This window comes from Micropterus dolomieu, linkage group LG13 (genome assembly GCF_021292245.1).
Source record: "Micropterus dolomieu isolate WLL.071019.BEF.003 ecotype Adirondacks linkage group LG13, ASM2129224v1, whole genome shotgun sequence".
Lineage (NCBI taxonomy): Eukaryota > Metazoa > Chordata > Actinopteri > Centrarchiformes > Centrarchidae > Micropterus > Micropterus dolomieu.
Window position 1 is genome coordinate 20,968,359 of NC_060162.1, and position 24,327 is coordinate 20,992,685.

A 24,327-nucleotide genomic window follows, 5' to 3' on the forward strand; every position below is an offset into this window, starting at 1 on the left:
AAGATCAACAATATTAAGATCAACACTGTTCCTGTAAAGCTGGGTAGGTCTTTATTCATTATTACAATCATTAAAAAGCAATAAAACGGTAGGGCTTTATAACGTTACATTCAGTAGTAAGTTAGCTACTGGATTTGTTTTAGGTTCAGGAAAGGGACTAAATTATACTTCTCCTTTCAACTTCTCTGCCCCAGGAACAGCGTTTCACACGCCTTTGGAGCAACTAGGAGTTAAGTGTCTTGCTCAGGGACACATTGGTGAATGGTGAAGACATTGGTGGATGCATCACAGTGGGAATTGAACCCAGGTCTCTCACACCAAAGGCGTTTGTCTTCTCTACAGCGCTATCACCCATCCCGATCTTAGAAAAATACAGCAAAAAAAAGCTAGAAAATTACGCCTCTTGCATACGAATCAATAGAGCGCAGCCATGAAAGTATTGGACCTTAGTTAGAGCGAGTCCTATACAGCTGTGATTGGCCAGCTTGTGTATTTGGGGCGTGGCTTAGCGAAGCGTAAATTGATCATGTTCCTGGGTAAACAAGAACTCTCATTTAGGGGACACAATGAAAGCAAGGAGTCGACAAATAGGGGTAACTATATGGAACTCACTTCCTTTCTCGCCGAGCATAATCATGACTTGCATTATTACCTTTCCACCAACAAAGTCTTTAATGGGACTTCAGGCAAAATACAAAATGACCTAATTAGTTCTATAGCTGAAGTCATGGGAGAGAGAGATCAAAAAAGCACCTTTTGTCGCAGTTATGGTTTGATTATTCCAGCCCAGCTGGCACTGATGCTACATTATGTAACAGACACCGGTGTCAAGGAGAGGTTTGTCACATACGATGATGTTACAAGTGGCATGCGGGGTGATGACATTGCTGCTCTCATTATCCGATTCCTGGAAAACTAAATGGAATGCAGGCTAAAGTTAAGGAGAGGGCTCCTATAGCTTTATTTATACATTGCCATGCACAAAATTTAGTAGTGACTGTAGGATCTTCCTATGGGCATCTCAATGGCCTAGCTGGATTTTTTTTCTAGATCCCCTAAGTGCACGCAGCTGCTTGACAACATTTGCCAGAGGTGTCTTCCTCATATGGCAACAATGTGGCAATATAGTTCTAGTACTGTCTTTGAGAAAAGAGGTGCCCTATAGAAGCTATTTGAGCATAATAGTACACCATGATGAGTATGACGAGGACACTGTGTTGTGTTAATGAATACAATACATACTTATGAATGATTTTGACTTTTGTTTTTTGCTTTCCACCTTTCAAGGGATTTTTGAGAATTCAGAGGTGCTTTCAGTTTGGCAAAAATAGATGAGTTTTGTGACACCATTGAGAAGGAGAGAGGAAGATTTGAATCAGAATAAGAATGAGCTTTATTGCCAAGTAGTGTTTTACACATATGAGGAATTTGCTGTGGTGATAAGGTGCTACACGTAGACAAACATACAGTCGACATAAATAAATGTAGAAATCTATTAATATGGAATAGAAGAGCAACGTTGCAGATATGTACATGGGCATTATTCTGGGTCTGTGCCGTGCAGAAGTAACGCAACAGAACAGAATATTGTGTACATATAAGTATATAAACTGAAAACATAAAAATATACAACAACAAAGATCAACAATCAACAACAAATATGTGCAACGTGCCAGGTCTGAGCCCGACACGAGATGAAATGGTATTTATATGTGCAGAGACATTTGTATCGTTTGCAAGGGGGGAGTGTCAGTGGGGGACCCGGGCCTTGTTAATGAGGCTAGCTGCAGACGGGAAGAAGCTGTTTTTGTGGTGAGAGGTTTTGGTTCTGATGGACAGCAGCCTCCTGCCAGAGGGGAGAGTCTGAAACAGTTTGTGTCTTGGGTGGGAGGAGTCAGCTGCAATCTTTACTGCACGCCTCAGAGTCCTCGAGGCGTACAGGTCCAGAAGAGAAGAAAGATTGCAGCCAATCACCTTCTCTGCGGAGCGAATGATGCTCTGCAGCCTGCCCTTGTCCCTGGCAGTGGCAGCAGCGTACCAGATGGTGATGGAGGAGGTGAGGATAGACTCAGTGATGGTGGTGTAGAAGTGCACCATCATTGTCTTTGGTAGGCTGAACTTCTTAAGCTGCCGCAGGAAGTACATCCTCTGCTGGGCCTTTTTGATGATGGAGGTGATGTTCAGTTCCCACTTGAGGTCCTGGGAGATGATGGTGCCCAGGAGGTGGAAGGAGTTCACAGTGGTGACTGGGGAGTCACACAGGATGATGGGGGAGGGTGGGGCTGGGCTCTTTCTAAAATCCACGAGAGGTCAGGGCGACAGGTCTGTAGTCGTTTAGTCCTGTGGTCCTTGGTTTCTTGGGGACAGGGATGATGGTGGAGGCTTTGAAGCAGGCTGGCACATGGCAGTGAATGTCTGTGAACACCGGAGACAGCTGATCAGCACAGTGCTTCAGGGTGGATGGGGAGACAGAGTCAGGCCCAATTGCTTTAAGGGGTTTCGGCCTCCTGAAAAGACTGATGACTTCCCTCTCTGTGATGGAGAGATGAGGGGAGGGGGTGGAGCTGGCCAGCTCTGAGGAGGGGGGCGAAGAAGTGGTGGACTGAGGCTGAAGCTGAGCGGAGGAGTCACGGGGGATGGTGTCCGATTGACTCTCAAAGCGGCAGTAGAACTGGTTCAGCTCATTTGCCAGGCAAGAATCGTTTATGAAGTGGGGGACTTTGGGTTTATAGTTTGTGATCTGTCTAAACCCCCTCCAGATAGAAGTGACGTCGTTTGCAGAGAACTGGTTCTTTAGTCTCTCTGAGTCGTTTAGCTTCTCGCACCTCCTTGCTAAACCTGTACTTTAACGCCCTGCACCCGGCCCTGTCACCACTCCTAAATACAACAACAACATTACCTGTCTGAGTTTAGCTGTAAACCAGGGTTTGTCATTGTTAGAACTCACCCTGGTGCATGTCATGTGTCCTCACAGAAGCTGATGTAGAACGTCACAGCCTCTGTAAACTCATTCAGATTGTTGGTAGCGTTCTTGAAAACATCTCAGTCAGTGCATTCCAAACACGCCTGAAGATCCTGAATAGCTTCACTAGTCCACTTCTTTGATGTCCTCACTACAGGTTTACAGAGCTTTAGTTTTTGCCTGTAAGCAGGAATCAGATGGACCATCACATGATCAGAGTGTTCCAGTGGAGCGCATGGTGTAGAAGTGTTCCTCTCTGGTTAACACTTAATAAACTGTCTGTATTTGGGGAGTTCTTGGCTGAGATTTCCCCCGTTAAAGTCACCGAGAACAATAACAAGGGAGTCCGGGTTTGTCTGCTCCACACACAGTATCTGGTCGGCCGGCATGCGCAGTGCGTCCTGAACGTTGGCCTGGGGCGGAATGTAAACACCGACCAGAGTGAATGAAGCAAACTCACGGGGGGAGTAACGGTTCTCCTTCTTCTGATTCTGATTCTGAGTAATGGTTTACAATTAATGATAAGAAATTCCAGATTAGGAGAACAGTGCTGCTGAATCACTGTAATGTCGCTACACCAGCCATTGTTGATATAAAAACAGACACCTCCACCTTTTGTTTTGTCGGAGAGTTCTGTGTTGCAGTCCACTCTGTACAGTTGGAAGCCAGTCAGCTGCGGCGCGGAGTCCAGTTACTGAATCTACTGTGTGCAAAACAGGTGAGTCAAGTACACAGAGAGGCCAATCACAGGGGGACAGCAAAATTTCATGGAACCGATTTAAACAATACGAGAAAGTCATGTTTGTCTCCCTCCTTGACCCTCAGCAGCTTCAGACATACTAGCTAAAATTCCCTGATGAGGCCTTCTACAGTTTAACACTGAGCCACGGTACTCTCTTCGATTTGACCCTGCTTAAAGCAGAACTCACTCTATTGTATGCTATTACCATCACTGGTTTTGAAGGAAAAAGCCCTGCTGACATCTTCACTTTCCTTCAGCAGAAAGATCTATGCAGGAACTTGTGATGTTTGGTGGTGACTATCCCAGTATCTACTGCCTTCAGCCCTGAAACGCATTAAAACTTATTCAAAAAATACGACTGGTCAGGATCAATTGTCAGCATTGGCCCATTTGGCAATTGCGAGAGACTTTTTATTGGAACTGAAACATAACGATGTACTGTACAACAGTGTCATTGAACAATTTCTAAAGAAAGAAGCAGCTTTGGTAAGTTTTATTGATTTTTATTTATCATTGCTAGAACTGGGCTTCCTCTTTTTAAGCATATATTTTGATAGAAATTTTCTCTGCTTAGTCAAAGTCTGTCTGTCTGTCTATCGATCTTATAATAGCGAAATACTGGCACGTCTTTGTCAAGGACTCCTTGATGTCTGTGCAATTTGTGTATTTGAACTCTTATACAGTACGTCTTCTGATAAATCACGTTATTCCACTCGATAAAAGTTCCTTTCACTGTGAATATGGGGTGGTTATGTTGAATGAAAATAGCCTATAGCCATAGTGTTATCGGTGAGGTTATTCGAAGGCAGTTTAAGTGTGGGAGCATGGCAGTGAAGGCCTAGATGTAAAATCCACGGCCTGCCACTGATCAAACTCTGCAGCTCTTCCTTATCAACCCCTTTTTTCAGCAAACAAACTCTGATAACCTCACTTTATCTGCCAAAACACCAAACAGCAGACAAATTAACTGATTAGCCCATAAAGAAAGTCAAACATCTAGCAGTTCAAATTTTTTACCAGGAATTGGTGGAGACCAAAAACTGAACTAAAAGGAGCGTAAATACTGTATTAATCTTTCTGTTAGCTTATTGGGGAGTTCTTCTGCCCGCAGGTTGCCAAAGAGCCAGAGCTAGTGTGTGGGGTGCAGCTGGGGACAAATTGAACTGCGACATTCCCTGAAGATGTGATGATGGGTGGAAAACAGACAGTATGAACATTGATTTACCTAGTAAGAGGGGTCACTGTCCTTACCTGCGCTCAGAGAACTTGAAAATGAAGCACACACTCACCTAATTGATGCAGCATATTGATTGGCCTGAAGGAAGGTTGTTCTTGTATTTGTCCAGAGCTGACCTTGCTGTTAGTGTACCAGTGTCTTGCACAGGCAGGCACACCACACAGAGGTGAATTTCACTTCAAGTGTACACACGGGGATGCATCACACAGCACCAACCACCTACCCCTCCCATAGAGATATAATACTCCATGAAGTCAGTGCTTCAGTTTAAAAATGTACTGTAGACATACTGATGAGGAAGAAAAAGATAATTGTGGTTATTCTTGAGTCTTGTTTTTTATACAGCCTATGCTTTACAGGAAAACACTGCAATTGAATATCCAACATCAATCTTTTGTGAGGCTAAGTAAGCTTCATTTAGAGAACTATATATGTGACTGCTTTGAACCAGATGGCAAGTGTTCTGTTCATGCTAGAAAAAAATGTAGGTAAAATATCTGCCAGCCATGAGCACTAGGATATTGTCCTCCTTAGTGGTAGTACTGGAGGAAAGAGCATTTAGCCCATGAATGTCTGTTAGTTCACTTGCTTTGGTCCGGACCAAATACATTGTTGATTATTTGTTTGGTCGCGGTTCGCTTTCACGCTGCACTTTTTACAAGTGAACCAGAATTTGTAAACAAAACCATGTGTGCTAAGGTCATCCATTCAATGGACAGATATTGTGGAGCAGGGAAACACAGGAAGCTTTCGATTCAAAAACCAAACTATACTATATTTAAGCTCCGGCGGAAAGAGCATGCTCTTATGGCATATGGCATACCATGGCATGCTGACAGTGGCACTGCACAGAAGACGGATCAGGTATAAAGTTTGAGAGAGGCTGTGTTCATACTACCAGATCAACAGATTATTACATCAGAAATTATTACTGCTAACATTACTGCCTACAGCTATGTGTAGTGTAATCACTAATTCATTTCATTTAATTTTTAGCCATTTCATCATCCCTAATTACATAATAAAAAATCTGACCGTCACACTCTGCCTAGGCACAAATTTGTCTCCAGATTTGTCTGTCATATGAGGTAGTTCAGTGTAATTAAAGATGCAATCTGCACAGACCACAAGAGCGTGTTGACTCCAAAAAGGCGCAGTGCTTTCTGCAATTGGGTCAGATCGAGGTTGGGCCATGTTAACACCTTAAATGAACCGTTTGTTGAGAACCAGAACCAAGAGGACCACTTCAGCTGAGTCCGCACACAAGTGCAATTGCTGTATTCACACCTGCCCGAAAGATCTGCACCAAAGGGGGAAACAAACCCTGAGTTTGATTAAATTGAACCAAACAAGGTGTGAAAGGTGTGAATACACCCATTTATTAGAAAATGTAGACTCCCTATTAACAAAAACTCTACAGCCAAGCTTGTTACTCTGTGAGTCTTTACTGAGACACAGCAGTGCTTTAAGCAAAATGCTGACATCAGCATGTTTACATGTTCACAATGTAAATATTAGAATGCTGATGTTTAGCAGATCACAGCAGCATCTTAGTTTAGCATATTAGCATGCTAACATTTGTTATTTAACACTAGCCACAACAGTATAGCTGAGGCTGATGGGAGTTTCATTAATTAAATTAAAATTTTGATCTGATGATAGTGCTAAATGAATTCGAAAAATGTGGGCTATTCCACATAACGCTAGGGGGAAAATACCAGTAGTTGTTAAGACAATTCAGCTCGGCTCAAATAAAATGATGTCCTCATAATGGCACTGGAGGTTAGGCAATCGCCAAAATCCATATTAATTGTTTGGGAACCACTGATGCCTGTATCAAACCTTATGCCAATCCATCAAGAAGTTGTTGAGGTTTTGCACTTAAAACTTTGACTGTTGGGGGCACACCTGAAAACATCAACCAGGGCTGAATGCTGAATGGCATTGACAGACCCAAAGCCCCTTACCCGAACCATCACAGGGGTTAGTTACTGCATGCATGTTGATCTCCTTTGTGGCATTTTATATGGAAACTGAAGGGTACCTTTAGCGTCAAATAACTACGCTTTGTCACGCTGTCTGAAAGCATCAGAAATGACTAGGGATGGGTATTGCTACTCGATACCTTTATGGTATCGACCAAAACAGCCCAGTATTGAGAATGTGTAGAATGTAAATATCTCCAATCAAACCAGTACTTTTTGTAACCAGATTATGGGGAAAAAAATACTATTTGTATGGTTTTACTTGCAGCCAAGCAACACACCAAAAGAAAGAATGCAGCGTTCAACTGACAGAGCCTCCGACTGCAGCTGCGGCTGCTTTAGATGTAGATGGTTTGACTGGCTGGGCGTGCAGCCTCTTTTCCTCTGTTTGTGTCTTTAGTGTAGTTAAGTGAGTTATTTAAACAGACTCCTTACTCGTTTTATACTTGTGAATGTCGTTTTTTGAGGAGGTTTCAATTCAGTTTATTGATCCAAAGTTAACAAAATAATTTTTCGTTGTTTACTTTCAACACATGTATCAAAATATTACTATAAATTCGTTCGCCATAACTCATTTTGTAACTAAACTATTTCACTCCTCCTCTCTCATTCAAATATAAAAAAAATTAGCCATATAGGCTAATAATACCTGTCAGGATGACCTAATTAGGATGAGGAGGATCTGATACAATTTCCCAATACTTTTATGTAACAGTTTTTTGAAACAAGAAAAAAATAAGATAGATAACCTTGCTTGTCCATAACAACAGTAAAAATAATACTAGGCTAACAATCAACTACTATGGCTTCAACAGGTGACATTTTATGCAAGGTATCGAATGAAGTACTAAATTGGTATTGGTCAGTTTATTTCTGTCCCCATTTGAACGTAACATGGCATTTCAACATTTTGTTTAATAAAAGGGAAACTGTGTAGCTAAATGCTCAGTCTATCAGGCAGTTTCCTAGTGCGTTGTGATCCCACAGGTACTCCTTACCCAAGTGCTTTGGGTGGATCAGGTGTTGGTGTCACCAGAGGGGCCTGTGTGTCCATGTGTGCGTGCTCAGCCTTTGTAGAGGGCACAGCCACCTCCTCCGTTGGCTCTGGTGTGGCCACTGGTAGACCTGCATCCACCACTGACTCTTTGCCCGTGGGCACGTCATGGGCACTGACTTTTTCCGCACCTGCATCATGACGCAGGCGCACAAGATCCTGATGTCTGCGAAACACACGTCCATCCCCCAACTCCACAACAAAAGAACCAGGAACAATCTGCCTCAGTATCACTCCAGGTTGCCAGGGCTGATTTGTACTACTGCTGAAATTTCTCACGTAGACATGGTCACCTGTCTGAGCTGTCTTTCTCATGCCTGTCGATCATGGCCCTCCTTCTGCTTTTCCTGCTTCCTTCCCACTTTTGCTTTCAGGTCTGGATGCAACAGATCCAATCTGGACTTTGGTCTACTCCCCAGTAACATCTCCACTGGTGTGCGTGCAGTTGTGGTCTGTGGCGTGAGGTGATATTTAAACAGGAAACGTAAAAGTCTTGCGTCCAGAGAGTCTCCTGACATCCTCTTTAATCGTTCCTTCACTGTCTGCACTGCTTGTTCAACTAAACCATTTGAGGTGGGGTGGAAAGGAGCTGTTTGGATGGGATGTCCGCCATTCTGTTGCATGAACTCACTGAACAACTCACTGGTGAACGTCGAGCCATTATCTGTGACAATGGAGTCTGGCAACCCATGAACTGCAAACACTTGTCTGAGTTTGTCTGTGGTGGAATGTGCTGTGATGTTGCTCATGATATGAGCCTCGAACCATTTGGAATGCGCATCCACCATGATCAGAAACATCTGTCCCATAAAAGGGCCCGCAAAGTCCAAATGTACCCTAGACCAGGGGCGCTCTGGCCACTCCCATGGATGCAACGGGGCTGGCGACGACATGTGCCTCTGGCACTGACATTTTGAGCATGATTTAACCTTGTTTTCCAGCTCAAAGTCCATGTTTGGCCACCAGACATATGACCTAGCAAGCCTTTTCATCCTTGACACACCTGGATGCGTCTCATATAGTTCTTCCACAATCCGTGAACGACCAGGGGCCAGCACAATAACCCTTATCCCCCAAAAGATGCAACCATCCTGCAGGCTCAGTTCTGTTTTCCGTTTGGCATAAGGCCCCAGCTCTATGCTTTCTACAGCAGGAAAGTCTTAACTGTAGACAACACTGGATCTCTCTCAGTCCACTGTCTGATGTGGGATGCCTTTACAGGTGTTTCTGACAACCGCTCTAATGTAAACACAGTCGCTGGGGGCACATAGGTGGCAGTCATCTCTGGCAAAGGTAAGCGGCTCAGCACATCAGCGTTAGCATTATCCTTGCCTGCTTGATACACAATAGCATACTGGTAGGCTGACAAAGTAAGCGCCCACCGCTGTATCCTGGCTGAGGCTAAGGGTGGGATGCATCTGTTCTCACCAAACAGGCTTATCGGGGGCTTATGGTCAGTATAGATTTTGAACACACGACCATAGAGGTACTGGCGAAAACGTTTCATTGCGAAAACAATGGCCAGGCCCTCTTACAGATGTCAGTGTACGGGAAGTAAAGGTAATAGGCTTCTCTGAACCGTCCTCCATTACATGTGAGAGCACTGCCCCCACCCCATAAGGTGAGGCGTCACATGAGAGGGTGATCTCCTTGCCTGGATTATAATGCACCAGCAGCTTTGCTCCTCCTGCTCTTTATCCCACTGCCACTTTGTATCCGCGTGCAACAGCTTGTACAGCGGGGCTAATACCTTTGAGAGGTCAGGCAGAAACTTGCCATAATAATTCACCATCCCCAAGAAGGATCAAAGTTCAGTAACACTCTTGGGGCTAGGGGCCTCCTTGATAGCCAGCACCTTGTCCTCCACTGGACAGAGCCCCTCAGCTGTGATTTCAAGTCCCAGATTACAGGTTACACTTGGTGCCATAAACACACACTTGCTGCGTTTCAACCTCAACCCTGCATCTGAGAGCCTTTGTAGCACCCGTTCTAGGTCAGGACCATGCTCTGCCTCTGTAGCTCCTGTGATCAAAATATCATCCAAATACACAGCTACGTGCAGGATTCCCTGCAACAAACTGTCCAATGTCCTTTGAAAAATTTGCAGGGCTGGATGCCACTCCGAACACCAGGCGATTATACTTGAGTAATCCCTTGTGCGTATTTAATGTGACGTACTCCTTTGAATCCTCGTCCATCAGCAGTTGCTGGTAAGTGTGGCTCATGTCAAGCTTGGTGAACAGTTTTCCTCCAGACAGTGTCGCAAACAGGTCCTCCATCCTCGGCAACGGGAACTCCTCCAGTTTAGCAACCTGGTTCACTGTGAGTTTATGATCCCCACATATCCTTGCCGTTTTGTCGGGTTTCATAACTGGGACAATGGGAGCTGCCCAATTTCAAAACTGGACAGGTTCAATGATGACTAGCCCCTGTAACTGTTCCAGCTCCTCCTCAACTTTGCCCTTCATAGCATGAGGCACTGCCCTAGGCTTAAAGAAACGCGGTGCAGCTGTAGGGTCCACATGGAGTTTCACTGCCTAGTTCGTCCCTAAGCACGTCACTGTATCGCTGCAGAATGTCCTCAGTTGTGTGAGCATATTTAATTTCATGCCAGTTTAGACAGATTTTTGGAAGCCAGTCCCGGCCCAACAGACTGGGCCCATTTCCCTTAGCTATCACTAGTCTGGCATCGGCCCTCTGACCTCCGGTTGCAATCTGCACCTTCACTACCCCCAAGAGAGGTATGGGCTGTCCTGTGTACGTCCTGACTTTTAGCTTTGAGGACCCGATGGGCGGAGGTTTGGCCCCCTCATCTCTTCCTGTAGGTTTCCGCGCTGATAACTGAGGCTGTGGCCCCTGAATCAATCTCAAACTGAATGACCTTTCCATTTACAGAGAGGGTGGCATAATAGGGCTCAGGTGGCTCCTCATCAGTTTCCATTCCAAACATGTTGTAGGCACACTCAGCTTCTTCCTCTTTTTCATTTATGTGATGCGCTGCTGCCTGGGCCTGTTGAACCTTCCCTTGCCCTGGCTTAGCCTTAATCGTAGTACTTCTGCAGTTTTCATCTAAATGTCTTTTTTTACTACAAGAATGGCAAACTGTGTCTTTAAACTTGCAGTCATTTGCATAGTGTGCCCCTCTGCACTGAAAACATTCCACATGGCTTACCCCCTCTTTTCACTTGGTGCACTGCTGCCGACTGTGCTTCTCCATATCCCTTCTGGATGTCTTTAGCATTATGCGCAGCCATCTGCATTGCTTGGGAAATCTCCAAGCCTTTCTTAAACGTTAGCGGCGGGATTTCCCCCAGCAAGCGGCACTGAATGGCGTCATTACTAATGCCGCATACCAGTCTGTCATGAAGCATGTCGTCCAACACTGCTCCGAAATGACAGTGCTCGGACAATTACCGAAGTTCTGCTACAAAATTAGCCACAGACTGACCTGACTTCCTGAAACTTGAAACGTTGGAATATCACTGATGGTTTGGGATTGTGGTTGTTCCCCACAAGCTTGACCAGATCCTCATATGACATCTACCCCGGTTTCCACGGCGTAGCTAAGTTCTGTATCAGCTTGTATGTCCTCGGCCCACACACACTCAGGAGAATGGTGCGTTTTTTCTCCTCTTCCATAATGCCATTAGCGTCAAAAAGGTGTCTCAACCTTTCCTCATACTCAGTCCAGTCCTCATCTCCTTCCACGAATTCACCAACAGTCCCAAATGTAGCCATGTAAAGGTGTGGCTCTTCCTTGGCCTTGCTGCTCCTGCCTGTGGCCTAGCTAGCTAGCACACTGTATCCTAGCACTAGCCGCCGCCAACAACAACAACAACAACAATAACAACAACAACGGTGGTGGCACATAGATAAGATGCGTGCCTTTGGTGTGGGAGACCTGGGTTCAATTCCCACTGTGAGATTGTGTCCCGGAGCTCCAGAGTTACTCCAGAGGCATGCGACCTCTGACATGTATAGCAATTGTAAGTCGCTTTGGATAAAGGCGTCAGGTAAATATAAAAAGGCCAGCAGGGGGTGGGCAGTGGAAACTTAACAGGCATCCTTTTACAGACAGCTCCCCTAGTTGTAACATATAGTATTAGCTATATTCTGCCCACATACAATACAATACCCAACCTTAGTAATGATGCACTGAGATGAGAATGTGTTGGCAACACAATTCCAGATACTGTAATACAGCACATCTGCATACATTCAATGGGTGGAGAGAGGGAAAGAGAAAAAAAGATAAAAGTTTTCTTCTTCTCACATAAGGATATATACTCATCTCACAAGATGATATGGTTCATATGACTTGTTTGTTGCATTTCATCTAATATGAAAACACAATTTTACTGTTTCTTATATGCGAGAGAAAACACCAGGACATAGTCAGTGAAAAAGATGAGTTTAATGTACTGTAAATAACATTCAATTTCCGCCTGCTTTCTATATGTTATTCTGAATATTTTATTGTAGCTGCAAAGCATGTTAATGAAACATGACTTTAATATTCATGGACTGAGCCTTTCATAAGCAAGAATACAGCATTTGTACAATTTGCATTTGCAATTTGCACAATGGCAAAGTGATATGTTTTGTCAGAGCTGCACTGACCATCTAATCTAAAGGATTTTAGAATAAAAGTGGGTAGTGACCACTGAAAATATGAAATGAAAAGTTAAATGTGTCATTGATTTAATGATATTACCAAGACCAAGCCAGTGACTCAAGTATTTATTTGGCCTGTTGACACAATAATGCAACAAGTTAGTGGAAGATGTGCTTACTTGAATCTGTGGTACAACATGTTTTGCCAGTTGTTTGATTAAACCAACATCTTTATTAAATTAATGGGTTTCATTAAATGCAGTTATAACCTTATGAAACTAATGGCAGTAATACTGTTGTTCTGTTTGTACTTTGTTTATTCTTAATTTGTAGCCACCCATCGAACCTATGCACAATTAGTATGTGGTGTGCGTGTGTGTGTGTGTGTGCGTGTGTGTGTGCAGTAAGTGTTTGTGTGCACTTGAGTGTTTAAGTCTTCTGAAATTAGATATTAAGTAAAAAATGTAAATGAAAACACACAGACGCTAGTTCTGATAATATCATACACATAAATTTCACCCTACATCACATGCACCTCTTTTTTTGGAATCACTTTCATTGTGTTCAGTCAAGATAGCTGGAACTCATTAAACTGCTGGATAAAGCACAAGCAAGGGAGGTCACGGTTTGTCTATTGGAACGATTATCAGAGGCAGACCACCCTCATGTGACTTCTCACAGTTAGGATACCTTTCTACAAAAGACAAAATAAACAGAAAGCAAGATCCAGCAGTGCAATCAGGCATAGCTCTTTAATGTCCTGATGTCATTCGTTCCTGAGCACGGAGGCTGTGGCACAGAGCGGGTTTCGATAAGCTCCCAAGCAAAGTTACATCTAATTAGATATGCTGGTGGCATGGCCTCCCAGTCCTGATAACTGTAAGGCCAGTGAACAACAAAAACTGTTTGTCAGTGTGGTCTTACACAGTATGGACACAGTCCCTCAGGAGCGCAGAAAATGAGACTCTCGTTTGAAATACAAAACGGAAACTAATGACACAATATATTACTCTCTGCACCAACAAATGTGCTACTACACAAGTGTTGCCTGTGCCTGGGGATTATCTATTGTTTTAATTAAGAATGAGGCCACTAATACAGTTCCCTGTGGAAAACAACTGGCCAAGACATTGTAATGAGCCCGTTGAGAGCAACCATAACACACCAGAGCTTTGCCACTGTGCATTATTCAGTGGCCAAGAGGTTAGACAAGCAAGCTGTGTCATACAATGACTATATCTACCATCTACCAAATTAAATAATACATTTTATTTCTATAGCGCGCTTCAAGACACTCAAAGACACTTTACAGTAAAAGCAGAAGTTATGTCCATTTAAAACACATTAAAAAAATAAATAGCACAATATAAAATATATGAATAGTAGATAAAAACATGTGGTGCGGAAATACATTAGAGCAAGGGGCGACCATATAAATAACAAAATAACAAACAGCAGCAGGAGTATATAACATTATTTGATGTTAAAAGCTAGTCTAAAAGGGTGGGTTTTGATAAGTGATTTGAAAGAGTACATGTCGCTGCAACCTCGGATGTGTATGGGTAAGGAGTTCCATAGAGAGGGGGCTGCAATGGTGAAAGCTCTGTCGCCCCACCCCGATGCAGTGCTTGTACCTTATTTGAGGTGAGAGGAGGTTAGTGTCAGAGGAGCGGAGGTTGCGGAGGGCTTTATGTGTGAGGAGGAGGATTTTTTACTGAATGTGTTGGGGAACAGGGAGCCAGTGAAGATTCTGGAGGACGGGGGTGATATGGCCACAGGTGCGTATGTGGGTGAGGAGGCGGGCAGCAGAGTTTTGGATATATTGAAGTTTATTTAGGGCTTTGGCAGGTGAACCATAGAGGATGCTATTGCAGTTGTCAATTCTGGATGTAATGAAAGCGTGAATCAGTGTTTCGGCAGCAGAGAAGGTGAGTGATGGGCAGAGACGGGGAATGTTTTTGAGGTGAAAGAAGGCAGTCCTGGTGACACGGTTGATGTGGTGTTCAAAAGTGAGGTTGCTGTCAAAGACAACTCCAAGGTTGCGGATGTGTGGGGATGGAGACAAGGTGGAGTTGTTGATGGAAAGGCGGTGTTTTTTGTGAGTGATTTGGGGCCGATGATGATCATGTCAGATTTATTGGAATTGAGTTGTAAGAAGTTGGTTTGCATCCAGGTTTGTATGTCGCTGAGGCAGTTGGTCAGAATTGCAGAGGTAACTGTCGTGATGGATATGGTGGAGATGTTGATCTGGACGTCATCGGCGTAGCAGTGGAAGTGGAGACCATATCTACGTATGAAGTTACCGAGTGGCAGGATGTAAATGATGAACAGGAGAGGACCAAGCACCGAACCTTGGGGGACGCCTTGTGACAAAGGAGCAGTGGAGGAGGTGCAGTTATTGATGTTGATGAACTGTAGTCTGTTGGTGAGGTAGGAGTGGAGCCAGGAGAGTGCAGTGCCAGTAATATTGGAGTAGGTTTCCAATCGGGAGAGAAGAGTGGAGTGGTTGATGGTGTCGAAGGCTGCAGTGAGGTCGAGCATGATTAGGATGGTGAGGTGACCGGAGTCGGCGGAGAGGAGGAGGTCATTAGTTATTTTGAGGAGGGCTGTTTCAGTGCTGTGTTGTGAGCAGAATCCAGATTGAAATGGTTCGAAAAGGTTATTAGTGGGGAGGTGGGTTTGAATATGAGCAGCGACATCACGTTCTAGTATTTTTGATAGGAAGGGGAGATTGAAGATGGGTCGGAAAATTGGACATGATGTCCGGGTTGAGACCAGGTTTCTTGAGGATAGGGGTGACAGCTGCAACTTTGAGTGTTGTGGGGACTGATCCAGATGTGAGGGAGGAATTAATGATTTTAATGATGAGTGGGGTGATTGATGGAAGGCAGTTCCGGATTAGGGATGATGGGATGGGTTCTAAGCTGCAGGTGGAGTTGTTCATTTTTGTGGTGAATTGTGACAGTTCTAAAGGGGACAGAGGTCAGAAACAAGACAGTGACTGAGAGTGTGGAGGGGTGGGGGCAGGTGGGGGGTTGAGGGGACTGGGGAAGTAGTGAAGATGCTGTAGATTGTGTCAATTTTAGATTGAAAGAAAGACTGGAAGGAGTTGCATTTGTCCACTGTGAAGGTTGTAGAGATGTTGTTGGGGGGAAATACATAACACCTGATTTAGCTAAAATGACATGTCAGAAGATGCTTTTGACAGATGTAGTGTATAGTTTGATTTCTGTGTCCTCCCTTCCAATGCCCTGCAGGTTTAATTTCTGCTAAGAAAAGAATCTTGCAAGCCAGCAGTGGGTAAGGAAGTATTCAGATTTACTGAAGGAAGTAAATCAATCCATCATTGCAATTCTCCATTATAAGTAAGTCCTACTAAGTTAAAGTAAAAAGTAAAAAGTATAATGAACAGACTGAAAATCAAGTTGTTGGCCCATTTAACAGTAATATATTATTATGTACTACATTATTAAAACTGATGTATAAGCAACCTTTTACTGTTGTAATTGGTTGAGGAGTCAAGTTAATTTTATTTATTTATCCCAATATCTATATCTAGTGACTATATGTGTCAAACATAAGTAGTAGAGTAAAACTACAATATTTTCCTTTTGATATAGTAGAATAGGCAACATTGGACTACTGTAGCAAGAGACACTTACATTTTGAAAGTATTACAGTCCTGTCATATCAGACATATCAGATTTGTTTTTTCAATTTGGTGTCAGAACATTTGATTTATTGATTGCTTTCAGGATGTAAATAAAATGTCAACAAGTATAACACAAAATGCTACTGGAAAAAATGCCTACCCCAGCACAGTACAATACTTTAGTAAATGTACTTAGTTACTTTCCACCACTGCAACCCTATACCTACAATTTTTATGCCGTTGTTACGGATAAATAATTTGTTAAATATTGAATATATTGACATTATATATTATATATAATTATATTATATAAAACTATATTGAATGACAGCTAGACATTTTTCAAATAATTTTTCAGTACATCAGTTCACAGTATTGTGTGGCAGATAAATGCACCTAGTTAGAACTTTCAAAAGGTTTTGAAAAAGCGAACAGGGGCAGAGGGAGAGAAGCAGCCCAACACAAAATCCACATAGAAATGAACAGAAAATATAAACAGTTAAGGTGATAGTGGTACAGACCCCTCTGACGCTAACTCTAAAAAATAAATAATGGTACAAATATTTATAGTGTTATATAGTATGATAATAATTATAGGACTAATAATAATAATTATAGCAGTGGCTGTCCACCAGGAACATAGTGGCAGCAGCAAGCCCGCAACCACAAAGGAAGCCCGCAACAAGGCGTAGTTATTTGACGCTAAAAGTACAGCCCAAACGTAGCTAGCTAGCTCGTGTTAAAGGTGTTGACAGCCCCCCTCAAGCCCCTTACCCTTACCATAACCATCAGAAATGTTAGTGTCTAAACCTAAGTCACTGACTTTATGCATGTTGGCGAACCCTACAGCTGTGCACATCGTCCGTGCTAGCAGGTAGGGTTAGTCTCCTTTGTGTTGTTGCGACGTCCATATGAAACGGTAGCGTTTCATATGGAAGCTGAAGGGTACTTTTAGCATAAAATAATTACGCTTTGTCGCACTGTCTGAAAGCGTCAGTAATGACACACTGAGATGAGAAACTGTTGTTATTCTAGTCCCATAGGAGCACTTCCATGACCTATATGTCCTTCATTTCCAATTAGTCCAAATTTCTCATTTTTCTTTGATGTCCGAAGACCGTTTTGCTGTTCAAACAGCATCTGTCTAGCAGAGAGTCCATCTCCTCAAGGCTTAAGCCTATTTCTAATTAATCTGTCCCTCTAACAGTAGAGAGATGAGGTCAGAAAACAGGCTGAAGGTGACTGGCATTGGATCTGGGTCTGTTTATTTTCATCTATGTTTAATTTAGCTGTGTTTAAGCAGCTGCCTGAATGACCCAGACATACATTACAAGACTAACACTCAAATCTTCCCCTTTCAATATACAGTATACCATCTCAGTACATTAAGAATGCTTAGTATCTAACATTTACCTGCCTTTACCTTGGCTGTCATCCACATAAAAATTAGTTTACCTGATACACAAAATACACACCAAAAATTAGACTAAACCCAAGTTTGGATTAATAAAACATTAAATACTGATAATTGTGAGTCATTTTGTGTTGCCCACAGATGGGCACTGTGGGATTTTAGATAGAGTTTTAAAATGTAAAAGTCTGTAGGATACATGAATTATAGCTGTTGTAGTTTTTTTTAGCTGTGTGCAGCAGTGCCACAAATCAATAAACAACTACTCACAACGGTGACGCTTAGCTAGGATGTTGTTGAATTATATACACATTTATGGAGGGAACCATAAATTATCCTGGTGTCCCACTTTACTGCAGGTACCCAGAGGAGTGGGGAAAGACGTTGACACCAAAACAGTACTCTGATTTGGCCATAGCTATACGCATCTGGTGTGGTCACACCAAACAGAAGTGCTTGTCACAAGCGCATTTACATTAATTGCTTCTGAATTTGCTCTAATAAAGGCAATGTAAAACCATTTCCCCGCTCTGTAACAAGCTGGAATCCTGAGAAGGGTAGCCAAAGCAGACTTCTACATATAGTTTAACAGGCAGCCAAGAGTGCAGATACAGTTACAGACACTCTTCTGCAGAAGCTAGCAGAACACAAACTCAGCATTCACTATGTCTTAGACTTCTTCCTGACAGCTTTCCTGTAAAGTATATCAAAACGACTCTGGAACAACACAACAGCAAGATCCTTCTGCAAACTGCCCTGCCCACATAATCCACAATGCAATAAAATGTGCCAGCAATGCACTGGAAATAGATGTGGAGACTGTAGTGATCAAATCATTTAATAAATCATATAATCAAATCAGCTGCTTGGCCAAGAGAATCGCCACCCTCAAAGAAATGTTTGGATTTGTTGACACGGAGTACCTTAAATTAGTGACTGTTTCCTGCGATAAACATGAAGACTTCTTGTCGTTGGGATGCAAAAAGTGTCCCCAAGTCATCTGGGATGTGCTTGCAGGCAACGAGCATGATGAAGAGGGACAAAAACTTTCTTTTTCTTGCAAAACACCCTGAAGATGTTTTGTAATGCTGTGCAGAGTCTTGCGAGTGAGCATCTCAACTGTGCTGCTAATGCTGAGAATATATTTTAGAAAGATTGGGGGATATTTTTTTAGAATCTGCATCAGGGAAAAACATTCTACACACAGAAAACCATACTTAAACAATTTTTAGTTTAATACTGCCCTGCACTACGTGCAATAAACTACCTTACATTTTACTATACAGAAAATAGTAAAACTCACTGGCTGTCATTACCAGACAAGCACTATAATGCTGTGTCCTTTCTACCTGAAATCATACCTGCTGTCAGTTATTTTGAGGACCCAACGTCTTTTTTGCTGCCCACCACAAAGTAGGATGCAGGCTTTTTTGTCAATGTATTTTAATTTTGAAAAATACACAATGCGCAAATAAAACAGCGAGACAGCAGACAGGTATACAGAGGGAAATGCAACGACAGAAACACAGAGAATGAGAACAATGATGATAAAAAAAGAGATATTGTATTTGTTATTAAAAATTAAACAGTTAGCTCACGTTCACTAAGGGTGACTATGTGTGGCACATGCCAATCACACCTCCCTTGTTCTGTGACTGAGATATGGGCATCCACAAAAGCTAAATGGTGACAACAAAACCAACATAGTGGAAAATTGTACCACTGTGAGAAGTGGAGAGTCCGTCTAGCAGTATGTCAGGTGTTTGCGGCGTCTGCGGCCTATCCCTGGCCCTGTGTACAGTCCACGGTCGGGCAGAAGTAAATACCTGGAGCAGCATCTTTCTTGCCATGAAGGCCTCCACCAACCTCAGACCTCAGCAACAAAAAACTTCAGCCATTGTAAATGAATACACTGATTCATATTGTAACATCCCTGTTTTTGCCTTGTCAGTCTGATTATTGCTGTGGCTATGAATATGCATGCAGTTTGGTGGTTCAAAATTGTAGATTGGAGCACTGACTCATGTATTAATGTGGGGGATTAACCTTAAGAATCTCAAACATTAACAATGTTGGAAAAAACTCTGGCTGATAACCCAAAAAACATATAGTCAATTTCCTACAGTGCACCAGGGGGAATGATACTTGTTGTGCTGTACTGCAATTCTCAGTGTCTCTGATGGAGCAAAGGGCAAGGAAGCTACTGTAGATGATACTGAAACAACTGGGAGAGCAACTGGAGGAGAGCTTGCACCAATGGTGTGGCCAGGTAGTGATGACCCTTTCTTTCTGAGACAACTGATGATTAGTGATGGCAAGTTCGACTCTTTAGACGGACTCGTTCATACAAATCTCGTTCATTAAAATGAACTAATCTTTTTTTGTGTCATTTCGTTCATTTCGTTCAATTGAACTAGGCTGGTTATTGCGGCGCTGCAGCCCTCTAGTGGGCGATTAAAAAACAGCACCGTTCCCAAACACGGAAGGCTGCCTGGCTTGCTTTAATTGACAAAGTATAATGCACACATTCACCTCTTCATTACTGTATTACTATATCATCATTATATAAACCCCCTGGGTGCACAACCAAATTCAAACCATGTAAAAACCACAGAAATATGTTGTCTATATGCAATCCACTAATCCGGCTAGATCCTTCCATTTTCACAATCTTTCCTGAGTATTCAACCAGACCAGCCATATAAAGTCTTATGTATATAATTACTATTACTATCTTTATCTGTAACGTGCTCATTCATACAGTAGCCTAACGTCCCTATCCATGAGTAAAATATATGATCTGATAAATATATCAGATTTGCGTATATAGAAGTAATAAGCTTGATACACTATCTGAATAAACACACTCTTATTAAAATTCAACCAATTTAATAATAATCTGGATCAAGCCACCAAGTTCTTAAAAGAACTCCAGCACAGAGGAACAGAGAAATAAACACATATAAACGCAGCAGTTTGGCAGTTCTGTACGCAGAATGGGCCACATCAGGTTCTGATTCTGCAAACAGAGAAACAAACATGAGCACATTGCTCTCAAAAACTGCCAGGTTGTTTACCAATAAGGAGCTGTGAAACAACAGCACGGCTCTGTTGGTAAATAAAAAGTAAAAGTTACATTGTGTTCTCTGGCGGACCCGGATTAGCTGTTAGCTAACGCTAACGTTGCTACTTGTGTTTTAATGTTTTAATTACTGGGTCTGTTTGTTTTGGAGAGGAGACGACCTCGGAGGACCCAGAACAACTCTCATCAGCTGTTGGCTGTAAACACTAGCAGGACTAAAGTTACGGTGCGGCTGTGTTAAAACTATAACTTAGCACAACAACACTGCGCTGTAATAATGTTATGCTTTATTAAATGTCACGTCATTAACAAAATAGCTATATAATGTCAGTCCAGTTACCTGACGGCCGACTTGCCTCTCATTCTCCAGCACTGGCAGTAACTCAGCCTGCAGAATGAACGAAAGACTGAGGAGGACCCATGTGAACGGTGAACAAGTCAAACCTGGAGATCCACAGTTGATAGTCGTGAACTAATCAGTTCTGTTTCCTGTGCTGCCTGCTTACCACAGCCCTGTAGCCGAGCTGTCATGTGACAAATGAACGACTCAAACAGACAGTTCATAGTCATGAACTAATCAATTCTGTTTCCTGTGCTGACGGAGCCCATGCAGCTGCCGTGTGACGAGTGAACGTAAGAGTCCAAGATCCTTCACGCATGCGTGAAAATGAACGAATCACTCAAAGAGACAACCCGTTTCTCCTGAGTCATATACACGATTAGGTCTTATGAACGAAATGTTCTTTGAACGACACAACACTACTGATGATGCAGACAAGCAAAGCAATGAATGAATCCTGGTCACAATAAGAGGTAAACCCAGTTTATTGGTGTCAGTTAGACCATGTATAGAGACACTGAGTAGAGATTGCTCATTCCAGCCACCCTCTGCCGCTAATAATCGCCCACACCACAAATACCTTGGCACATGGCCCAAATCATCCTGGTCACCATGTCTCAGAGACTGGATGATTAGAGACCTTCATCACTTTTGGTTGTAAACAAGGAGTAATTAACACACAGGAAAGCTGGTTGCACCCAAACAGGCATGGCCCAGGCAAAGAGTTTACCTGACATCAGAGTGATGATGCATTCTGTACAGGTGGCCAGATGGTGGCTACCCGCCTGGGCCAGATGGTGGCCTTTCCTGGGTCTTAGCTAAAGGAACTGTAAGGTAAATATTGTGGTGATCATAACATTGGCTGTGTCTAAGATCACTCTCTTTTACTATTCCCTACATAGAAATCACTCAATGCTTTACTCTATAGTGAGTAGTAAATTTACATCTTATATGCATGCTGTGGACAATACATTTTTGCTTTACATGAATTTGTAAGTGCACTATATAGTGTATACATTTTACCTTTCACACTTTATGTCTTTACCTCAGATGGTTAAGACATCAAAGTGTGCTCGATATTGTATTTGGATTATAATCAGTATGACACAACATTACAAGGCAATTTGAGGAAATACAAACCTCCTTCATAATAGTAAAATATAAAAGAAAGGGCTTGCAGGTATATTTCCCTGCTATAAAGAGGATGTGACAAGCTACACAACTATATAGGCCGGAATTAAACCTGTCACTCTTATAACTGTGTCTTCTATGCCTCACTCAGCAATTTTAAGACCATGCTTAAATAGCCACGTTTAACTTTTCATTCAATGCAAATCCCTTATATGTATGCCCATTACAGAAATTCATGTAAACACTACAGCGAAGATGCAAGTTCACTAGTAGCATTTTTCCCCCTGTATTTGCAAGGTGCTTAAAGTCAGTGGAGAAAGCTCATGTAAAGGAGTCAATTTTCTGCCTTTGTTGACTGACTTGCTGATTTTTTAGTAATTTTGTGGAAGACTGTTAGTGTGAGAGAAACAGCTGGCAACAATCTGTCTCCAATTTTGATGACAAAATGCTTGTCTTATGTTGATATTTATCAGTCTATGTGCCCTGACCTGTTGTGACAACTTCAATTTCTGTCTAACCTCTGCTGTTTTTATTTACTGCATGAACTGACATACATTATGGAAAAACATTTTAGGAACTGATGCAAGGGTTATTATGGAACAGACAATTGCGAATTGTATGATGTATTATCCAACAAAGGTTAAAGTCAAGGGCAACTGGACTTGGTTGAAGATACTGGAAGACGTTTCGTCCCTCATCCAAAGGACTTCTTCAGTTCTGACTGACTGGCAGGGAAACTCAGCTATTTAAACTCAGTGGGGTCGTTGGCCCAGGTCATCAATACCGCTGGTTCGTTAGTGTTCCTGGTTGCTGTAACGACAGTCGTTACAGTCGTTGGGACTACCGGTGGCCAAGACTGAACGACCATCGTTGGTATCTTCACCTGAGGCCAATAGGTTACGTTTGTTGAGTTTCCTGGGAAGTGATGAAAGGACAGCATTGTAAGTGGGGGATAAGTGGTGGCGTAGACCCCCTCCTCTGTTCAATAATGGCTTCTCGACACGGGTGTAGATGGCTTCCTTGACACCTCTTTCAAACCATCCATCTTCTCTGTCTAAAATGTGCACCTGGTGGTCTTCAAACGAGTAGACTGCAGAGTCTTGACCTGAGGAGTTGGCCCTTCTGTGTTGAGCCATGCGTGTGTTACGTTTGTTGAATTTCCTGGGAACTCTTCGATTCACACCACCCACTGGAGCACAAGCTAGGGGTCATGAGAACACTACACCACAGAGCGGAAAACATAGCAACAAGCGCCCAAGCCAGAGAGAAGGAACAGAAACACCTGAAGGGGGCACTTACAGCCTGTGGATACCCTAAATGTACCTGTGTGAAAACAGCCACAAGATCCAAGAAGAACAAAACTACAGGGGAGGAGGAAAAGAAGGTCAAACGCAACAACATTGTGATTCCATACGTGTCTGGAGTATCAGAGAATCTCAGGAGGATTTTCAACAAACACAACATCCCTGTGTTTTTTAAACCCAAGAACACACTAAGACAGATGCTGGTACACCCCAAAGACCGCACACCCAAACACAAGAAAAGCAATCTAGTGTATGCGGTCCAATGCAGTGAGGAATGTACAGACCTCTATATTGGGGAGACTAAACAACCACTACACAAACGCAATGACTGAGAATCTTCATAGATATCGTATGATGTATTAAATTTTTTATTTTTGCCCGCACAACCTTGAGGCGGATGGGCTACATCAGCAGAAGACCCCACCGGGTACCACTCATCTCCACTACAAATAGGAAAAAGAAGCTACAATTTGCAAGAGCTCACCAAAATTGGACAGTTGAAGACTGGAAAAATGTTGCCTGGTCTGATGAGTCTCGATTTCTGTTGAGACATTCAGATGGTAGAGTCAGAATTTGGCGTAAACAGAATGAGAACATGGATCCATCATGCCTTGTTACCACTGTGCAGGCTGGTGGTGGTGGTGTAATGGTGTGGGGGATGTTTTCTTGGCACACTTTAGGCCCCTTAGTGCCAATTGGGCATCGTTTAAATGCCACGGCCTACCTGAGCATTGTTTCTGACCATGTCCATCCCTTTATGGCCACCATGTACCCATCCTCTGATGGCTACTTCCAGCAGGATAATGCACCATG

At 42.9% G+C, this 24,327-nt stretch overlaps 1 pseudogene; it reads right to left on the bottom strand.

Annotated features, from left to right (window-relative positions):
- Window positions 1-8,286: 8,286 nt before the first annotated feature.
- Window positions 8,287-10,930, bottom strand: LOC123982252 (annotated as a pseudogene).
- Window positions 10,931-24,327: the final 13,397 nt, after the last annotated feature.